General features: G+C 39.4%; 1 protein-coding gene across 7 annotated transcripts in view; it reads right to left on the bottom strand.

Annotated features, from left to right (window-relative positions):
* The window catches only part of LOC100935419 (cyclic AMP-dependent transcription factor ATF-7), an 86,784-nt gene extending 79,899 nt beyond the window's left edge, over nucleotides 1-6,885 (bottom strand). For 5 of the 7 annotated variants that reach the window (XM_031937752.1, XM_031937754.1, XM_031937755.1 and 2 more), the window contains exon 1: nucleotides 6,750-6,885. The gene's annotated coding sequence lies outside the window, so the exon portion shown is untranslated. The remainder of the gene's footprint in view (nucleotides 1-6,749) is intronic. The other 2 variants (XM_031937753.1, XM_031937756.1) reach the window with 1 other exon arrangement.
* Nucleotides 6,886-13,826: the final 6,941 nt, after the last annotated feature.

Raw genomic sequence — 13,826 nt, 5'->3', positions numbered from 1 at the left:
TGAAAGTGGAAAATGCCCTACATGCAGATACCAGAAAATGATTTCATTCTCCAAAAGAAAAAAGGTTAGGGTAGGAGTTGGCAGAATATTTAAACTTCCAGAAAGGTTCAAGCCTCAAGTTACCTTTCATCAAGAGCCTTCACAGTTAGAATTCACTTAATACTTCAAATACTTCCATTCACAATTTGTTGACATTCAGCAAGGAAAAAATGAGAATTTGGTAGAAAAGAGAAACTTAATATAGGAAAAGAAAGGGAATAAGCATATATATGTAGCATCTACTACGTACCAGGCAATGTGCTAGGAGCTTTCCAAACATTATCTCATTTGATCCTTAAGAGGTAAAGTACCTATTATTTATTATCCCATTAATTATTCCCAGTCGTGGCAAAGTAGGCAGAAAGAGCTTAAACGATTCACAAAGGGTCACACAGCCAGTAACTGCCCGAAGCTGGCTTTGAAGTAATATGTCCCTAACTCAAGGCCCAGTCTCTGGACTATATGCTACCTAGCTACCTATACTATAGTATAATTTCAAATGAAGAAAAATATTTAGATGCAACAACAGCTATACAATAGAGAAAAAAAACTAACAAAATGAGTCCATGATAGTGTATCTATAGTTCATTCTCTAAAGTATTCTTATTTATCTATTTAAGCCTCAGTTTTGGTGTGGGACTCTTTCCTAGATGCCACTGTAAATAATAACTAATAAAAACAGGGATAATAATAGCATTTACTTCTCAGGATTATGTAAGGATCAAATCAGAAAGCATGTATAAAGCATTTTATTTATCTTGAATTGTTACATAATTGTGAACTATCATTATTAAAAGTGGCTATGAGGCCTGACTTCAAATGATTCAAGTACTTAACTGTGTGACCCTGGGTGAATCACTTAATCTAGGCTGATTTCAATTTTGGAAGCTATAAAATGGGGATAATAATACCACCTGGTATGGTTATATTGAGGATCAAATGAGATAACATGCAAAATGTTTTGCACACCTTAAAATGTTAGCTATTTACCTAAGATGCTAAAATTATCTTCTACGCCATATCTTCTTTTTTTTAAGAGAAAAAAATTTTCTTCCTCAGAAAATGTTACAGAGCATATATATTAAAAAATTATAAAAATTAATTTTGTAGCCATCTGCAACTTAAGTAGAGCCACCTTAAAATGTACTAAACAAAGTAAAGAAAAATTGTTGTTTTAGGCAAGTACTAAGGGAACGAGGCACAAATTCACAGGCAAAGGAAAATTTCTAAATAAAAGGACAAATAAAAGAGAAAGGAAGGAAACTAAATAAGATGATTTAACAGAGAAAACTACTCTCAATACAAAATGTCCATGGGGAAAAAGGCTGGGAGAGAGAACGTCATGCTAAAAATCTGAACATGGGAAATGACCCTGATGCAAAAAATAAAATTGTATTTACAATGAAATATACATACATATATATTTCATTTCACACCTTCAAACTTTTTAGCATGACATTTAGTTCAAAAGAAGAAGTTATTCCTCATTTCTCTTGCTTATATTTTGTTCTTTCATTCCCACTGGGTCAATGGAACTGTTTCAATTTTATTTTCCATATAGTCTATTTCTCTTCCTGATTCTCCTTCTATAGGCATCTTAATTTTGAGAAAGACTCTATGAATCCCAGGCCTGCAAAAGGATTTTTAGAGGTCATTAATCAATCTTTCTGCTTTCCCCACAGAACCTCACTCAAACAATGTCATATTTATGAGAATTTATCAAGAAAAAGCACATCTTTCCTCTGCTGTTATATCTATACCATTTTAAATTGTATTTAAAATACTTCCATTCACAATTTGCAACATTAAGAAAAATAAAAAGGTGCCTTAGAAGGCACCTTAATATTGCTTTTATTAAGTAAAATAATCAAATATAAATTTGATATCTAAAATAAATTCTCAAAAAATATATCGTCAGTTAAGTTAGTCCATAATTACCAAGCTGAAGAGGAAATCTATCTTGAATGTAGAACTAATAATCTCTAGCATATTGTATAATAAATTTAGAAAACTACATTTATAAGTTCTAAATTTGTTAATGGGAATGAATGAGTAGGTGGGAAAGCATATAGCACAGCGAACTTGGGAGTCAAGAAGACCTTTGTTCAAAGCTAAATTCTGACACTAGCTGTATGACTCTGGGCAAGTTCTTTAAGATTCTTCAACTGTAAAATAGGGATGATAATAATAGTTACTTTGAAGGGTTGTTGTGAGATCAAATCAAATATTTGTAAAGTTCTTGGCATCTATTAAGTGCTTGTCCCTTCCCCTTTTCCTAAACAAAATAGCTCTTTTCTGAAGTTTCACCTTTCTAGACCTCAGTTTACTAAGGGATAGACAATGTCTAAAGTCTCTACTAGATCTAGGATTGTGGCTATTTTTTCCCGCCATATTTTGGGGAAATAAATTTCACTGATGAATTCTTTTAATCTTGAGAGCATTTCCAGAGTAGACCTGATCTAGTGACAAGGAATTTTAGAGTACTGTGTAAATAGAAGCATAAACTGTCTACCTAATGAAGCATGTGCTCTAGAAAAATGACAAAAAATGTGGGAAATATGTTTTAGTGAAATAAGTTTATCATTTTCAATCACTGGAATTTACACCATCCCTAAATCAAAAACTGAGTAGTCTGATAAAGGAAGGCACAATTTAAAATGGTTACCAGTTAAAGAAAACTAAAAAATAATTTTTCTTGAAATGTTAAAAAGGATTGGGTCTCAGATTTCAGAGTACTATTACTTGAGAAACTAAAACCAATTAACTGCATTTTCCCCCATAAAATCAACTTTTTTAAAAATTTCAGTTTTATTATCTTTTAAGAAATTCAATCCTACACATCCACCGCCCTACAGTTTCAAGAGTACAGAATCTTTTGTAAAGATGTAAGTGGTTGTGATTTTTGTTCTTTCACTCCACCTAAAACTTCCTGGCAAGAAGGCCCCTCCTTATCAGAATTGGATAGGAGGCTATAGTACCTTTGGCTCCCTCCCACTGCAGCCAAGGAAAAATTTCGTCTTGACACGCATTGAACAATAACTTGTGAGAATTTCAGAGCAGCTGTGCACAGACAGAGCCAAGGACTTTACTTGAGGCAAAGTTGTAGCTTAAGACCTAGTTTTTTCTTTTCTTTTTTTTTTTTTAAACCCCACCATTTTTGGTGTTTATACTGTGAGGAAGAGAATAAGATACACCAGCAGCAGCTATTTAGTTTAAAGGCTATTAAGTTTAAAAGCCATAATGAACAAAGGTTCTTAAAAATCACAATACAGGGGCAGCTAGGTGGTGCAGTGGATAGAGCACCAGACCTGAAGTCAGGAGGACCTGAGTTCAAATGTGATCTCAGACACTTAAGCCTTCCTAATTGTGTGACCCTGGGCAAGTCACTTAACCCCAATTGCCTCAGCAAAATAAACAAATATAAATCACTTTGAGATATAAACTTTGATCTTGAAGGTGAAAAAATAAGCAATATGTATACTCTGCTGAAGACTGCTGAAGTCTTGATGGGTGTTAACACCAGAAGCTGAAAAGTTAATTATGCCTTATCTTTACTAAGCACAAGTCAAAGCCATAATTTGAGATAAAGGGGATAAAATAAATAACATTTTTCTTATTCACTTAATATTTTAGTATTGCTTATGGGCAAACTGTTAAAGTAGTGCTCATGCGCACTAAAGTGGTAATAATATGAAATATTGGCTCCCAATAAAACAATTAGAAAACCAGGCCATTAACTTTGATCTTAATTTACTATAATGGCAGTTTCCTACAAAGGAGATAAAAAAGCTTCAACAGGAGTTGAAACTCTTCTGAAAACAAATTTGGAACACTAAAATATTTTTGAGGGGAAAGTACATTATTGTTCTTTTTACTAAAGCTATACTTTGTTGGCTTATGGAACTGAAAAGAAAAATCTGAGTAATAGCACAGACTTAAACTAATTGGTTGCATTTATTCCAATGAACTCTTAAATCAGAAGCAGACTCTGAAAAAATTTAAAAGAATCTTTCTGGATTCAAACTGCTTTTAAGAACAACCTGGTAGAAAGGCCTGGAGAGACTTACACGAACTGATGCTGAGTGAAATGAGCAGGACCAGGAGATCATTATATACTTCAACAACAATACTATATGATGACCAGTTCTGATGGACCAGGCCATCCTCAGCAACGAGATCAACCAAATCATTTCTAATGGAGCAGTAATGAACTGAACCAGCTATGCCCAGAAAAAGAACTCTGGGAGATGACTAAAAACCATTACATTGAATTCCCAAACCCTATATTTATGCACACCTGCATTTTTGATTTCCTTCACAAGCTAATTGTACAATATTTCAGAGTCTGATTCTTTTTGTACAGCAAAATAATGGTTTGGTCATGTATACTTATTGTGTATCTAATTTATATTTTAATATATTTAACATCTACTGGTCATCCTGCCATCTAGGGGAGGGGGGGGGGGGGTAAGAGGTAAAAAATTGGAACAAGAGGTTTGGCAATTGTTAATGCTGTAAAGTTACCCATGCATATATCCTGTAAATAAAAGGCTATTTAAAAAAAAAAAAAAAAAAAAAAAAGAACAACCTGGTAAAATTATAGTTTACTGCCAAATATCTTTTCTATTCAAACTATAGTTTGCAATGAACTTCATTTACTTTAAAACTTTCATGTTCAAAACAAAATGTTTAATTTTCACTTATCTTGACCCCAGTTAATTTATGGTACAACACAGAAAAAAAAATTTAATTTTCAATTTTCTTATTTTTGGTGAAATCTGTTATCTACTTGCATTTACCACCTTTCCCCCATGCCCATGATGATTCAGAGGCATGATGTTATATATTGCAGAAGTGTCAAAACACTCGGCAGCATGGGACCCAGAACACCCTAAGTATCATTAAAATTAGATTAAAATGTTGCTCCTTTCTGATTTTAAAGTGTTGATGTATTACTCAAAAGAGAAATATATAAATCTGCATTTTTGAATATGCTGTCTGAAGGGATCCTTTTCCATGGTTTAGGTGACCCCTTTTATATTGATTGCACCTTTTTTTTTTTTCTGAGGCAATTGGGGTTATGTGACTTGCCCAGGATCACACAGTTAGGAAGTGTTGTGTCTGAATCCAGATTTGAATTCAGGTCCTCCAGACTTCAGGGCTGGTGACCCCTCCCCCTTTGTAGTGTTAAAATTCGATAGGGAGTTGCCCAAGCAGCCAGAAGACCAGAATTCAAGTCTCACCTACCAAAAACACTGGCAGGTGTGACCTGAGGCTAATTTTTAAAAGGTCACCCTCAACAAGAATAGAGGGAATTCTCTCAACTGGGGAGTTTGCTATATCAATAAAATAAAAGATCCAGTTCCTATCCTAAACTCTAGAAATCTTCTCATTTACCATCTCCTGGACCATGTGAAAAAAAGTTTAAATTTCATAAAAACAAATGCATTTTGGGGCTTTTCGTGTGTTCAACTGGAAGATTGCTAATGCCAATCAAGGTAGATTGCTGAGAAAACACAGTAAACTCACAAATCTACACTTGTTGAGACAAGGCCCTCAGAGACACTAATACCCTCTTTAAGTAGAAAAAATGAATTTTTAAATTAGAAAAAAAAAAGAAGTGAGATTAGAAATGGGTGGGTGAAGGGACGGTCTAGGATTAGGTAAAGGTTTGGGGCATAAAGATAACAAACAATTCAAAGCAAAGTATTCCTTCCTAATGAGCCCCACCTAGGAGAGCTCACATTCCACTTCTAAATCAGAGTGAGGGGTAAGAAAGGACAAATGTTTATTCCCATCCACGCGTTTACCTTTTATTCACTGCTCATGTTACTCTATTCCATCTCCCAACTTCTCCCCATTTAAGTCCACCCCCTCACCAGTACGTACATACACTATATCCCTCCCTCACCTTACAAAGTCCTAATTGCCCCCACTTTTGACGTCTAGACCAAAGGCTTCCCCAAGTCCTCCACCTTTTCATTTTCCCTCTGCCCCCTAAGCCTAAGTCAAATAACGCGCACATCCCCCCAAACCACGCCCTAGTCTACCCTCCCACCCTTAAAAAACTTCGTGCCTCAGTGCCACATTTCATCCCAGATTGGATGCTCTGGACAATCTCCCCCTCCCCAGAGCCATCGCCTTCATCTCACTCCTGCCAACCTAAATGTTCCTGCTAAGCCCAGTGAGATCCCCTCTGCACAGCCCCTCAGGCTCCAGCTCCTCACAATTCTGGGCCACCTCCCCTTTTTTGAGTGCTCCACCCTCGTTCCATGACCTTTCCACTAACTAGAGTCCCGCTGCTCTCGAGAGTCACTCTCTCTACTCCGGGCCCCGGACCCCGGCCGGGTCCCAAGGGGCCACTCACCACCCCACTTCTCCCCTCACTTCAGGCCCCTGGCTCCGCCCCCTACAGAGGGAAGACTGGGGGGGGGGGGGGCCCCGAAGGCAAGGGGGTATCCCGCTTCAGCTTAAAGACAGTTTCCCATTGGTCTACGCCGCCGCCAATCCCCGCTACTTTATCGCCCATTGGCTAATCCTTAACCATGGCCCCACCCCCTCTCTTTAGACAGGCCCGGCCACCGCCTCAGCGCCCCCCCCGTTCAGCACAGACTTGACTAGGAGACCCTAGCCTGGGGCAGCAGGACCTGCTCAGAGTCAGGGGTACACTGTTATCAAGGCTCCGGTCCGGCGGCACTACCGGAACTCACCTGCCGGTAGCTCCGCCACCTACCGCGCTCAGTGCCCGCGTTCTCGCTCTGGGCTCTTCTCCCACCTCAGCGGAGCAGACACTTTACTCCCGTCCGGCCTGGCGCGCTCACCTCTCGCGAGATGTCCCCAGGGTTGGGAGGGCGAAGGAGGGGGGGAAGGGCGGGATCTGCGGGGGCAGACCCAGGGAGCCACCGGAGGGGCGGGGCCTCGGGCAGGGTGGAGCGGGGACGCCTAGCACGTGCTGGGCTGCTTGGAAAGAACTCCATAAAAATGGGCCTGCGCCCGCAGGTTTGTAAATTTCAAAGTACCGTAGGGAGATTTAGTGGTTACGAGGAATGCCCTTTTAGGGGACGGAGAGCTTCGCAGCCAGAGTCACCACGAGACCATAAAGAGCCTGGGCGCATTTTTCTCTCTAGTTTAAAAAGTGTTATCGTTATCATGATCTCAGGTCCTTGGGAGAAGAGGCTTTAAAAATGTGTGCATCACTTCTCTTCAGTGCCCGAGCTGGAGTCAAAAGAACTGAATTCAAATTCAGCCTTAAACCCCTACCCAGAGCAGGGCAAGTCACTTCTGCCTCAGTTTCTTCAACTGTAATAAAATGGATATAATGACAGCGCTGCTCCCAAGGGTTGTCAGGAGACAGTGAGATAATATTTGTGGAGCCCTTAGCATGGCGACTGCCCCTTTCAGTGGTCCCTTAATAAATAATTGTTTCCTCACTTGCAAAATATTTTATTAAAAGTCCAGTCCTGAAATAAAAAAGACTAAAGACTGCCCAAGGAAGTGATGAGAGATCAGGGAGGTCAGGGACATCATGAATGTCACACAAACAGCTTGGTGGAGAGGGTAATACATGACATCAGAAAATCTTGTTCTGGTCTGCCTTGTGACCTTCAAAAAGTCAAACTTTTTTAAGCTCAGTATCTTTAACGGCGAAAAGGGGCTCAGTTCAATTCTGTTTATTAAGCACCTTCTGTGTGTCAGTCATTGGCTCATGGATTCTTTAAATGCCCTACTAAGAAATGGGGGGGGGGAATGGGGGTAAATTGGGTTCCACTTGAGAATCTTGAGCAGAGACATGACATTCAGAACTGTGCTTTAGAAAGATCTATTTGGCAGTGGTAAATAGAATGAATTTGAAGGGGCAAGTGCTAGAGGTAAGGTGATAAAACGGAGGGAATAGATGTAACTTGTAGTTTTTGAGCTATAAGCAATAGAACTTGATTGAATATGGGAAGTAAGGGAAAGGGAACATTTAAAGACATTTGAGGTTTTCAAGCTTTGGTGACACCATTAAGATTGGTGGCACCATTACGAAATGAGGAAATCAGAAACAGAACATATTTTAGGGGGAAGAAAGTTTAGTTTGGATGTTGAGTTTGAGGTTCTGACAAGATATCTGGCTACTCAATTTGAAATGCAGGTCAGAAATTTAGAAGATAAGTTCAAGTAGAAGTACAGTGAAAGGTGTTAGCTTGGATGGAATCCCAGGAGTTACTTTAATATCATTGTGCAAATGGATAAGCCACTTTTAACATGGCTTCAGTTTTCATGGGTAGATTAGAGGGCTGGATCTGGAAGTCAAGAAGACAAGGTTTTGGCACTTAAAACTTTATTACACACATGTAGTTGAAACTTTTTGAAACTTATTTTTCTTGTTTGTAAAATAGAATATCATATTGATTCCATGGAATTCATGAAGCTCAAATTTAAAATTATATATATGCGTGCATGTGTGCGTACACATTTGTGTATATGTGTCTACACACATATACATATATATGTAAATTTGCTATCTTTAAAATGCCATATAAATCAGAAGAGCTGGAATGATTATCAGATTAAGGTCACACAGGCAAATAAGTGTTAAGGTAAAATTTGGCCAAAAATATTCAGCATTCTTTCTATTGTGATATAATATCAGTTTTTGTAATCAGCAAAATAATGAGCTTAGTAGATAACATTTTAAGTTAGAGGACATTCTAGCTCCAACTCTACTATTGTGTGCTATCTCTGAGAGCCATTTGCTCAGAAATGTTAAAGTTATGGGTATGATTGTAGTGGCCAAATGGGAGAAAGAAAGATTCAAATATTTTACTACCCAAACTACTCCAGGCAAGTCACAACCTCTCCAGAGTCTGATTTCCCTATCTGTGTCCTTTAGCTCTCAACCTTTCTTTGAAAAGAAAAGATTGCTCAGAACAGTAAGCTAGAGAATGCCAGTGTTTAGAGGACTGGATAAGAAAGGGGTCCCAGACAGAAGAGGGGAGGGAGGGAACTAAAAGGATCTGGAGAGGAGCAGGAAACTAAAAGGATCTAGAGAGGAGCAGGAATGCTCTGCTGCCAGCCGTGGCCTCCTCATCTACCCTCAATACAATGCAACTATTTCTAGGCTGGAACCCTAGCTCAACTACCAACAGCATCTGAAGGCAGGAAGAACAAGTCTGAGTGACATCCTGTGGGAAGGGAAGGAGGCTAACAAAGATAGAGAATAGGCCAAATATCCTTGGACCTTTGGGGTCTCTAGCCACCTTGCCTGGGCAGGATACTTAGAATGAAATTTGTCTCCTCCCCAACCTCACAAGGAAAACCCAATGGGAGGCCTCCCAGGCTCCGGAATGCCTCGTCCTTTCAGGCAGGAACCCCATGCCAAAGCAAACAATCCCTGCTCTGCGATTGTGCTCTGACTGGGGTGGGGGAGAACAAAGCTCTCTTTCTTTGCTTCCCCAACTCTGTGGCTCCAGCCAAAGGCGCTGTTTACACAATCTTCCCTGGTGAAGGATTTGTTCCCTTTCTCTGGGTTGCAGCTGGAAAAGAACGGCTCCTCTGCCTACTGCTTTTCTTTGGCCCCCTAGGCAGGGGAGTCCCCAGTACCTGAATTTCTCACCACCTTCTCCCCCTCTCTCCAAGATGTCAACATGTTTAGAAATCACTCTAGCTCCGTGGGGATTGAGATAGTACATGAGATCTTAGTATTTACTAACAGGGGAAAAGACCAGGCATGGTTATGATTTGGCTGAGAAAAAGGGGTTCACTGGCAGAGGAGGGAGGACTGGCCATATTCGGAGTGCCTCATTTTTTGCCCCATTGTAACTTCATTTAACATTCCTCATTAAGTTTCTCCAAACTCTGGGGCAGAATTAACTTAATTTGTAAATCTCGGTAAATTCTAGCTTTCACTTTACAGGAAATAGAATGAGTAGGAGGAAATTAATGTGTTGAGGAGGGGGACTTTTATTTAGCATTCAATTTACTAATTCCATCATTCCAGATGTCTCCCTGACTCCTCTCCCCCACTAATTAGTTGGCCAATGTCTTGTTCATTCCATTTCCATAGAAGACTTGTCTTTTTTTCACGCCCTGATTATTCCAGTCCAGTCTCTTCCCTCCTTTTCTGGACTATTATAACAGCCTCCTGAAATTGATCTTCTTGTCCCCAATGTCCCCCCTATTCATTTCATAGTCCATCCAGCTGTTAATGCTAGTGCTAAAACACAGGTCTGACCATGCTCAAGAAGCTTCCAGGGCTCTCCATAGCTCTTGAGATAAAATACAAACTCTTCTGTTTGGCATTTTAAGGCTCTTGACAATTTGGCTCCAAATTATCTTTCCCGGCTGATTTTCTATTCACTCTTCCAGAGTCTCACTGTTGTTCCCCATGCATAGTTTGTCCTGTACCTGGAATACTCTCCTTCCTAACCTGAACCTCCCTGTTCTCTTCAAGGTCTAGTTCAAATACTACCTTCTTCAGTAAGAGACTTCCAATTATTTGTGCTCCTCCCCTATCAATAGGGATTTTAGTGTTTATATATGTGTGTGTGTGTGTGTGTGTGTGTGTGTGTGTGTGTGTGGTGAAAGGAATCTAGGCCTCCAGTCCAGAAGGCATAAGTTGAAATTCAGTCTCTTGACACTTTCTGGATAACCCTAGGCAAGGCACTTGAACTCTGCATACCTTTGTTTCACTCTTTGTAAAATGGAGATAATAGCTTTCAAGATTGGTATGAGGATCAAACAAGATATTTGCAAATATTTAGGTTAGCATCCCTGGCACACAGTAGGTATTTAATATATGCTTAGCTCCTTCTTCTCCATGCCCACATATCCTAATCATGAAAATGCATTTTCTTAGATTGTATTCTTTTACAAAAACTTTTCTATTCATACCTCCAGTGCCTGGCACATGGTAGGAATTTATTAAAATACTTAATTGTTGAGAAGAAGAAATGCTAGAGAATTTTCTGAGCGAAATTCCAATTGGTAAATCAGTAAGTGAAGAAGAGTATGGATAGAGAACAGGAACTTCAAATCCTCTAAGTACTTTCTAGACTTGAGCCTGATTATCCTTGGTAACATCTCCAGGTGGCAAGAATTCTCTGTTCCATTCTACACAGTGGCAGGAAATAAAGCATGGAAAGGGAACCAGCTTCATCTTATCAAGGCCATAAGTGTCATCAAAAGTCCTCAACTCCCATTCTGGTCTCCCTTGTCAGGCTCAGCTACTTTCCACTATTGTAGACTTCCTTTAAATTGGATCCCCACTAGCTGTTTTTGCTGTTGCTAAGGGAGCACTGAGCTCACGGTTACCCTTTGAGCTGGTGTTTTGGAAATTCAGTCACTGTTCAGCTGCTGGGAGATGTTGATGGAAAAGCTGTGGGGGGCATGGAGGGGCTGCAAGGAGAGGAGTCAGGAGGCTGTCCTTGGGTTCCACACATGTGCTCCTCCCCCCTGCCCCTGCACAGGGTCTGCAGCAGTAGTTTCTCTGAAAGCAGCCACAGTTCTTGGAATGCTCCAATGAATACTGGATATAAATATCCATGATGGGGGACAGAGATGGGCTGACTCAGGGAGGAGCAAGGCTCAGAAGTTTAGAAGAGAGGAGGCCCTAACTCTTTCCTAACTAGCAACAGAGGCAAAAAGAAAACTTAACAGTAGGCCAAAATGAACTTGGCAGTAGGTCAGAAAACCATAAATTTTGAAAGATGGCAGAATAGTTAATGAAAGTAGAAAAAGTGGAATCTACTTGACTAATGAATTTTAAGTAATACCTAGCTTAAGAAAAGACCATCCTCATCTCTTTTGCCTTTTATCTCCCTCCCAACCTCTGGGTTGGGTTACATGTGAAATTGAGAAAAAAGGTGTGATATTAGCCTTCTTTCTAAGATCTAATCTTTAGATGGGGAAATTATTGTACTTGGATTTGAAAAAAAACTTTCTTTGAACTCATTCATCAAGTGAAGAATTTACTATATTTATTATTTAACCATTCTTAGGATTTAGGGGAGTCTCCAAATTTTTTGGCTTAAAAATGTTCTTCTTCCTTTTCTTAAAGAGAAAGTAATATTGCCTCTGGGCCAAACCATCAGTGTTGATCCTGAACATTCTCCTTATCCTAATAACCTTGAAAAGACCTGAAACTCATAAATATACATCCAAGCAGGGATTCTTCCTGCTTAGCATATAGATGATTTTCAATTATCATCTACTTTTAATTAGGATGATAGAAACTTAATGACACTCCTCCTGGCACATAAACATCTACTGAAGAGTGGGGGATAAGACATCATTTCACCAGAAGTTTTCCTGGGCTCCAAACTACTCCAGGTCCAACCACACCACTGGTTTTATGAAATGGGAACAATCTACTTTCATCTCAAAAACTAGGAATGCTCTCAGGTCTTTGGACCATTAATACAAAGACAATTACAATTATTGGAATCAATATATGATATAAAGCAAGATGGGACTACAAAAACATGATTTAATCCAGCAATGTCAAACTCCATGTCAAAATTTCTGATCGCCCCCAATCAGATTAAAATGTGATTGAGAAATGTTTAACAAAAAAATAGAATCCAACATGCCAATTTGTGAGTTTCCTAAGTCAATAGTGACCTGCAAGGATGTTTCTCTTTTGAGTTTGACACCCCTGATCTAGTCCTACTCTTTATTATTTTAAAGTTGAAGAATCTGAGAACCAGAAAGATTTATTAGCTTTTCCAAGGTCACCCAATAAATGCCGAGCCAGGATTTGAACCCAAGCCTTCTGATTTCTACTCCAGTACTTGTCACTAGTGACAACTTTTCATTCTCTTAAAGTAAAAAAAAAGTTTTTTATTTTTCCAAAGATAAAAGAAACTACTGCTCAGTTTTAGTGATAAAATGAAACCTGGATTTCTAAAGGAAAGCTGCAGAAAGAACACATAGACACATTACAAAATAAATGAAGGGAAAAGGGAGCTACAGATCTCCCCTCATTGTCTAACACTCAATTTACAAATGAAAGAACCGAGGCCCCAAATAGTCACTTGCAGATTAAAATTATGTTTAAAACACTAAAGAAAAAAATTGAACCCAGAGAGATTGTTACCAATTTATCAGTTAAGATTGTGGCAAAATTAAGACTAAAACTTTTGAATAGCTTGACAGTTCCTAGGGTAAGATTATTCCCACTTTGCAGATATGGAAATCAATGATTCAAAGCCGGTAGCAGTTCTGAGATTAGGTCTCTATCTCATAATTTCTAATCAGGTCATCCTTTTAATGCCATAAAGCCAATTCAGAAACAATAGCAACATTTTCCTATGGATCTGAACTTAAGAGGGACTCAGTGTGTACAGCTAACATTAGACTTAGCTCCTTGGTTTAGAAGAACTTCCCTTCATGCTCAACCTGCTCAAACTTGGACTGCTTATATCCCTTGGGCCCAGGTGCCAGAGGATCGGGGTTGTCCTGGAGCCTCCTGAAGGAATTCACATCTTGCAACACAATCTCATCATCCACCTTGGAGAAAAGTAAAATCTTCAAGTTACTAGCTTAAGTAGTCATGGTGTTAAAGAATCAGGTGATGTCCCAGACAGGTAAAGAATATGGGCAGGGCAGCTAGGTGGCGCAATGGAGAGCACTAGCCCTGGTCAGGAGGAGCCGAGACCAAATCTGGCCTCAGACACTTCACACCTCCTAGCTGTGTGACTGAGGAAATCACTTAATCCCAATTGCTTCAGGGGGAAAAAAATTAATATGGGCATTAAAAAAATTTTTTTAAGGGGCAAGAAAATTAGAGAAGTCAAGGATATGTT

This window comes from Sarcophilus harrisii, chromosome 5 (assembly GCF_902635505.1).
Source record: "Sarcophilus harrisii chromosome 5, mSarHar1.11, whole genome shotgun sequence".
Taxonomy (NCBI): Eukaryota; Metazoa; Chordata; class Mammalia; order Dasyuromorphia; family Dasyuridae; genus Sarcophilus; species Sarcophilus harrisii.
This window is presented reverse-complemented; position numbering and strand designations above follow the sequence as displayed.